An 8497-nucleotide genomic window follows, 5' to 3' on the forward strand; every position below is an offset into this window, starting at 1 on the left:
AGTAACAGTTGAAAAGAGATAAAAACGAATTAAGCTAGGCTTAAAGTTAAACAACGTTAGTGAAACCGGGTCTTAGGCTCAGTTTCACCAAACGTCACTTAACTTTAATCTAAGTTTAATTCACGTTTGTCTTTTTCTAAAGTAACGGTTGGAAAGAGACAAAGGACGAATTAAGCCTAAAGTTAAACAACGTTGGTGAAACTGGACCTTAGTTATGAAACCGACCAAGTTCCGAGAGCGGTTTTCGGTCAGGCAGAACGAAGCTCCGATCGTTCGAAAGAAACGATGTATTTCTCGTGCGTCTTTTTGCTACAGACGCCCTTTCTAAATTGCATCCACATCGTTATCTCTAATTTATATCCCACGAAATCATCGTAGACAAAGGCTTCGATTCTCGGCGAAACCGGTTTCGAGCCGGCCAACACGCATATGAGTGCGTATCGACCGAGTAACTCTGAATAATGAGGCGTTTTTTGCGATGAAACTTTTGCAATTCCATCGGAAAGGTCGCAAATTCATCGGTTTTTCTCTGTGACACGTGTGCCACCCGCGGAAGAATAATTCCCAAGATTTTTCTCCTTCCGAAAGAAAACGACTGCCGACGAGGATCAACATGCTGTTTTGCAATCTCGCGCGTAACGTTCGACAATTCCTCTGTCGGCGTGACAGCTTCTCCGGCAATCGCGACGATATCTCGAGTGTTCCAGGGTCGATCCTCCGAAAATCAAGATAACTCGGCGAGGAGTGGATAATTGGACTTGCGTAATAATTGCGCGCTTTACTAATTCATTATTTATAGGATCGCGGCCGATCGTTATCGCCGGTTCTTTCTAGGCAAATTCTCGCACGCCTACTTCCGTTCACACGTATCACGTGGGATCATTAGAGGAAGGGACGCGCAACTTCCCTTAAAACGCCTTTCAAAGGTCGGTTAACTTACACACGCGCGTAATCACAATCGCGGCGGACGACGCGATCTCGCCTCGATCCGATCGCCTCTCGCGCAATTATTAAATTAAATCCGCGGAATACATTAATCACCCTCCCAATTACGTCTCTCGTTAGAGCATATCGCGCGCACGTCAACGGTATATCTTGCTTTATTAGACACTGCGCGCGTATTTCATTTAGTCCGCACTTGCAACAAACCCCTCCATTGGTATCTCGGCGAATCGCTTCGTTAATAAACTGTACCCAAGAATTACCACTTAATTAAGCCGTGTCCGTTTGCCAAAGAGACGAAAAACTTGCACAGTAAACGTCGCCGATCCCGTACACAAAATCGCCAGTCGATGCCGCGAAGATACGAAGACGGGAACAGCTGTCGGGCTGCTCGAGGAAGCTGGGAAGACAACGCAGATGCGCGGCGAGTATCGATTACAGTTACTCCTTCCGCTATCACGTGCGAGAAAAAGGTAACGTCGTGCGTCAGGTGCGAGAACGGTCGCGGTCGAAACTCGCGGTTCCCGTCGACTCGAGAGCTGTCCCGCGGAGATTAGGCCGAGTGAGTAGCCGGCGCAAGGTGTAATCGCGATTACACGCGCGACTCCGCGAGAATCCACGAAATCCCGGTGTTCGTCCCGTTAAAAGATACGCTCCGGAATGACGTGCACGAACGAGCGTGCGCATACGAGAGGCGGGAGAACCGGTTTAAGCCGAAAGTCCAGCGCCGCGCTGGATGCCGCTAGATCGTTCGGAGCGTTCGGCGTCTAGCCGGTTAATATAGCCGGAGAAGCGAAATACCGTGCGTTTTGGGTCAAGGTGAATTGTTCAAGATGAAAATAATTTGCGGAGTTGCGCGCAGGAAACTGCGAGGAAAAGAGGCGAACTGATCGTCGAAACGTCGATCGCGAGTTCAACACGACGACGGTTGCCCCGAAATTCATTTGTGGATTTGAAGAGAATCGTATTGGCAACTTTTAGTACTTAACATACTCTACTAGAGTGTATTTGACCGCGGAAAGTTTGAGGCTTTCCGAGTCACTGACGCGGGAAGAATCGACGACCTTTCTGTTTAAATTGTGAACGCTTAAGATATATTAGAAATTTGAACCGCGTCCCATACAGCGCCGAAAGATTGCAGAAACATTGCATAAATCTTTCACTGCAACACTGTCCCATACAGCACAGATGGTTGCAGTTACATTGCAGAAACGTTGCAATCTTGCAGAGACATTGCAGGGATATAAAATTGCAAACTTTCGATAGCAATATTGCAGCAATGTTTCAAAAATAAGAAAAATACTATATTTTCTATTAAAAAAATTTTTCCAATTACGAGAATTTTATAATGTTATTTTTGTTGAATAATGCGCGAATTATTAAGTACTTGATCAGTGCGGTGTTGCTCGCAATCTCCATCTATTGCGAAGCGACATAATCTCCTTAGGTTGCTTCGCAATAGCTTGCTATGTATTGAAAAAGGCCCGGATGCATATGTAATTAGTAAATTCTCCGCTTATGTACATACAACAACAACGAATTATTCAAAAAATATTGCTATAATGTTGCACTGCAATCTCTCCGAGGGCGGACATTTCAACGTTGCTGCAATCTTCCAGAAACGTTGCAGCAATGTTGCGCAACGTTGCTGCAATATTGCAATCTTGCAATGTAACATTTCTGCAATCTTCCTGCAATCTTTCTGTGCTGTGTGGGGTAACATTGCATGGAGCTTGCGAAATATTTCAGCAACGTTATTGCAAGCTTGAAGCAACATTGAAATGTCCTCCCTCGTCCCTCCCTCGTTGTAATACGTCCTCAGACGTATTACAATGTAACATTGCAGTAATGGCACGGTGCAATGTATTTGTAATATAATTGATTTCATTATACGTTATTTATATAAATATGCAAGATACTTATGATTTTAATAGATTGTTCGGAAAGTTCGTTTTAACTTTCCTATATATGTATTTATGGTAGAATAGATAGGAAATTTGAAACGAACTTCCCGAACAGCCTAATAAATAAAATTTGCGAATATAAAGACACCCAAGAGATATGTAAGAAAAAATTGTAACATTTTTTCTTATCGCCCTTGGATGTCTATTATATTGTATATTCTCAAACTTCATCTATTATAATCTGAAGTACTTCACCGATACCATGCAGTAATATCGGAAATCACGAGACTATTGGCGTTGCTATACATGCTATTAGGCTGCGTTTGGAATACATGAGAAATAATATAAATTTGAAAAGTGTAAATAATATTATAATACGCTATAAATATATTTTGCAAACTTTATAATATTTCTACAAGGTTACTGAAACGTTGTTGGCGAAATATTACAATTGAATGTCTCTGAACCGTCTGTGCAATATTACATTGTAATTTGCAATGTTGCAATGTTTCTGACATGTTTCTGAAAGCTTTGGTGCTGTATGGGGTGTTGCTCAATGGAAATTCTTGTCACGTGGATCTATGTTTATTAAATTTGGTCGTTTTTAATTTGAAAAAGTTTCGAAATACATTAGCGACAACAAGGTCAATTTTTCATCTCAAATTAGATCTTGTTAGTTTAATTTACAATAGGCTGGTGAACTTTTCGAGACATAAAGTTACAAATAATAAGAATGTTCTTCAAGTCGCCAGCGGTAATTAACGACTTCAGTGTTTTGGCTCTAGGCGGGTGTCAATTTACATGCCTCAGTGGTCGAATTGGTGAGACGCTCGCCTAGAGTGTAGGCCGTCCGGGTTCAAACCTTGGCTGACGATAATATTTTTCGCAATAAATTTTCTGTATTATTAAACATGCCAGATATGGCCAAGAAAACATTGAAGTTTATAAAGTTACAAATTTGTATTCTAATTTTAATACTAATCTATTCGAGAAATTGTTTTAAAGTAACACGCAACGTTTATAAACTTACAATTAGAAGAGCATTAAATTGTCGTCACGCACAAGTATTAGATTGCCCTTCACTGTCTTCGTGAATACTAGTGAGAATGTTAAAAAATAGAATTGGTTCCTACTTCAGACGAACTAGCTTACGTATGTACATCCTGAAAGATCGTGTTCTCACAAAGTCGTTAAAAAAGCTCGAAGGCGTCCGCTAATAAAATAACCGGGTGTCCAGAAGCGCGTTACAATTAGTCGGTCACGGAAACGTGGGTTTACATCAGCGATGACGAGTGCGCGTCGCCGAGACCCAAATCGCCGTCGTCGTCAGAAGCGTTTGTGAGCGGAAGAGAGAAAGCTTTCTCGAGACGGGGGGAGAGTATCCTCGAGTCGAAATTTTGGTCCTATGTTGAACCTTTAATTCTATTATATAGTAGGACCTAAGACAGTAAAAGAGGTCGAGCTGCAAGTACAAAATTTACTCTTACTTAAAAACTGATAGTGCCGGAAATTTTTACTTTTGCCAATTTAGCATTAAAGTAGGTCCTTTTAAGTAGGAGCTAAAGTAAATTTTTAGAATTAAAGGTTTAAGGGAGGAGTAAAAAATACAATGTCATTAAAGTAGGTGTAAATTATCCTTAAAAGTGGCAAAATAGTGGCAAAATTTCGACTCGTAACTGTACCCGAGTTGAAATTTTGGCCCTATGTTGAACCTTTAATTCTATTATATAGTAGGACCTAAGACAGTAAAGGAGGTCGAACTGCACGTACAAAATTTATTCCTACTTAAAAACTGATAGTGTCGGAAATTTCTACTTATACCAATTTAGCATTAACGTAGGTCCTTTTAAGTAGGAGCTGGAGTAAATTTTTAGGATTAAAGATTCAAGGGATGAGTAAAAGAGTATAATGTCATCAAAGTAGGTTATTGCTGGTCTATGTAGGTGTACAGATCAGCTAAGTAAGTGTACATTATCCTTAAAAGTGTCAAAACATTACCAAAATTTCAACTCGGGTCGCTCTCGCTAATTGTTTCCACCGACAGCGAAATACGCGGAATCGTCTGGCTGACCACTGACGACGACCGCGGCCAGATTGCCATGATCGTGACTCGATTCGATGAGAACGATCCAAAAGACAGACAGACAGACAGACAGAGAGACAGAGAGAGAGAAAGAGACCGTTGATCTACCGGTAAGCTGGAGATGACCGTAGAGGAGTCATCGACTCTCCCGCGACACGGGACCACGGCGAATCGCTTCGACGTTCGTCGGACGACCCTATTTCATGGTCTGGCAGACCCTCGTGGGAACACCGACGGCTCTTACCGAATTTGATCGTAGACGCGAGTGCAAGTCCGTACGAGTGGATTTTCGCCGGCGTCATTGATCGGAATTTTATCACAGACTTATTTTATCGCGCACGGTGGGGCTCAAAGTGCCGATACGTGAGTTCCGTTTCTCTGAGTTTTCTCCGAGTCAATATTTTAAGCGTGTCCAACGGATTAGCAACGGGTCGCGGACTTTCTATGATTACTCGAAAATGAAAGCAATACTTTAAAAGTATACCGCTGTATCGTCCGCGAACCTTTTATGAGTATTTTATTAGAAATTTTATTACGAAACATAATGTATGTGTGTGTGTGTGTACGTATACACAAATATCTTTTTAATACAATGGTAACTTATACATTATAATAACATAACATGTTTGAATGCTACTTGTGAAAGATTCGATTCTTTTACGATAGAAACTACCTAAGCACATTTCGAATCCTGCAGGTATTCGATTAAAAATTCGAAACTAACTAATCCGGATTCGATTACTTCGCAACTACAATGTACGAACACATACTCGAATACAAGAAAATTAAACTTAATTATTGAAGTTTAAGCTCAGCTTAAGTTGTGAGCTTAAACATAAAAATTTGCCAGACATGGCCAAGTAATCATTCAAGTTTTTTAATTGCCACTGGCGACATTGAAGATTACCTCTCGTCGATTAATTATTGAATTTGTCCCTTGACTTCTAAGCATGCGTTGATCCTGTCCTCAACGGTGTTTTTCCGAAAACTTGGAATTTCCAATTTAATCGAGCCTCGAACGTGCCCTCGCGCTATTGTTACGATCGTCGGGAGGGGACGTCGAGATTTGCGAAAATGCCCGACGCCAGAAACAAGAATCATTATCGTGAGAAGGTACACTAACCCTGCGGTTCATTGCGATCGACGTGCCCGCAATCGCCGGTTGAATGAGCCGCATCAGCAAACTAGCGATTGGACAACATGAGCGGGGAGATCGCTGTATCGTCGAGAGCTCGGTTACTAAGAATTATTCGAACCCAGAGTACATTTCTACACATAAACGCGCAATTCCGTACTCTTGAAAATGTACAAGTGGAGAATGCGCGACGAGCTTTTCAATTTCTTCACTCAACTCAACTTATCGCGAGGCAATCCAGAAATCTCGGCTGCTTATTGCGAAAAAGACAAGTCTTTCGAAATAATATGCGAAAGAGACGTTTCTTCCTTTTCTTCCGGGGAGAAAAGCAAATTCTGCAGCAGTTCGATCACTTGCGATCGAGTCTCTGCGGAATTGATGTGAGTGCGAGTATATAGTTTATTACTTTACGCAGTAAAATTGAAAGGGATGTGTTGATATTACACAGTAAAAAAATAAAATGTTAATGTTAACATTTTTTACATGTCCCAAAAATTCCGCTCTAGATTTTAAGTTAAAATAACATTTATCGCGTCTGTTACTTTTTCACAAATTATAAATGTTAATTAATCAACTTACTTTACATTTATGTTTGCGTTCTTTCCACCTTAAGTGTGATGTAATAAAATAGACAGGATAAGTAAACTGTATGAACAGTTACAAATCAGAATAGTTGAAACAATTTTTAACAAATGTCGATACTACACGTTTCGGTTGATTTTGTGAAATAGTTGTGTTAAAAGAACTAAAAATAATATTCAATTTTTAAATAACATACATAAAGCGTCAAGTTATTATGTTAACATAAATATAACACATAAAAGTGCTACGAAAATAATTTAAGTACACGTTTTTATGTTAATTTTACGTTGAAGTAAGAATGAAATCTTGGTAACACAAGAAAATTTTAACATTTAAACACACGATCTTTTACTGTGTAGCGAAGCAAATAAAATCTGTTTTCCGACACAGACCGGCAAATCTGCAGTGACTCAAAACGACACGCGACGTTCTGCGGAAGAAACGACGATTTCTTTCAGCAAAGGGGAGAAAGAAGGTCTCAGAAGACGGTCTCGCGTCGTATCTCTCAACCATTATCAGTCATCGCTTCCGCATTTCCGCGAAATGTGCGGCCAAGAGAGAAAAATAAACCTTCCCTAAGAAGAGAGAGACTTACTTTTCAGAGCTCGACCGGCCGTTCTTTCGTCAATGCCACCCACGCCGTTTCCGCCCGCACACGTGGCGCACCTCTCGTCTTTCACGACGAAAAAATGCCGGGTATTATGCCCTCCCGGCGACCATAAACTTCCACAAACCGCACAATTAAATCCGCACTTAAAGGCGAGACGCTGCGAGCGTAAGTTTCGAGAGTCCCCTTCGCCAGACGGGACACAGGCAGCTCATTGCTGATCATTAATTCGATGCCGACTTATCGATCACGATTATTTTAAGCAAACTCGTCAAGTGCGAAAGTGCGGTGCCGGCCGCTTCCCGAGTGAAGAAATTAAAAAAGAAGGCGCTGTCTTACGCAAGAAAGAAATACAGCTTTACTTTCTCGCAGCACTTGCCTCGGATGATTTCCGATTTTAGCGCTTGGCAAAATAACGGAGCAGCACTTGTTCCGATCGATTTTCTCTCGCCCACATCGTTTCAAGGCAAACCACTCGTCGTATCGATACGCGACGGAAATGACCAGTAGTTTGACGTAGGGAGCAACAAAGGGACGTCCCTCCTGCTTTGAGAGGGAAAGCAATCGCCGGCTCTCCCGTAATTATCAGATTATCACGTCGGCCTTCACTGTGGCTCGCAAACGCGCCGCGATCGAGCAATCCTGGGCTGCAGAGAGGCTTACCGAGATGCGGCGGCTAAAGAGCACCCCTCGCCCACGCCGGAAATGCGATCCGATTAAAAACCGGCGCGGTGGCAATCGACGGCGGCGGTGCCGGGCAGCGACTTTTCGAACCCGGCCGTGGCGTGTGTTGCGAGCAGGATGCCACCGCCGCGACTGAGAGGGACTGGAGTCGGCAGCCACCGCAAAGGCGAACGGAGCGCGGCCGGCCGCCGCGCCGGCACGCACAATCGGGCCGGGGAGAGCCGGAGAAGCCGACGTCGCCGCCGCCGCGCCGCGGCGAGGCACCTCTTCGGCCGAGATGATCAGCAGCTTCCGCGCACTCTTCGCTTCGCGACTCTTCTGGACACCATCACCCACCTTAGTTTCATCCCTGACCTTCCGCTCCCTACAAGTCGACCAGTAGATCCGCTCGCGAGAGAAACACACGCGCAAGTTCTGCTCTCTCGGAAAAGTCGAACGGCCATCGCGTGCACACAGAAAAATATACAGGGTGAGTCTTTCCATATCCGACAAAATTTTTGAGAAGGTAGAACAGATCGAGATGAACGGAAAAGTCCTGTACCATTTTGCAATTTTCGTAA

The 8497-nt window shown here is 42.9% G+C and overlaps 1 protein-coding gene across 4 annotated transcripts in view; it reads right to left on the bottom strand.

The window, feature by feature from the left end:
- The window catches only part of LOC105558929 (chondroitin sulfate synthase 1), a 28623-nt gene extending 20525 nt beyond the window's left edge, over nucleotides 1–8098 (bottom strand). For 3 of the 4 annotated variants that reach the window (XM_012006873.1, XM_012006871.1, XM_012006869.1), the window contains exon 1: nucleotides 7242–8098. The gene's annotated coding sequence lies outside the window, so the exon portion shown is untranslated. The remainder of the gene's footprint in view (nucleotides 1–7241) is intronic. The other variant, XM_012006870.1, reaches the window with a different exon arrangement.
- Nucleotides 8099–8497: the final 399 nt, after the last annotated feature.

This window comes from Vollenhovia emeryi, unplaced genomic scaffold, assembly GCF_000949405.1.
Source record: "Vollenhovia emeryi isolate VEMERY1.0 unplaced genomic scaffold, V.emery_V1.0 DF939304.1, whole genome shotgun sequence".
Classification (NCBI taxonomy): Eukaryota; Metazoa; Arthropoda; class Insecta; order Hymenoptera; family Formicidae; genus Vollenhovia; species Vollenhovia emeryi.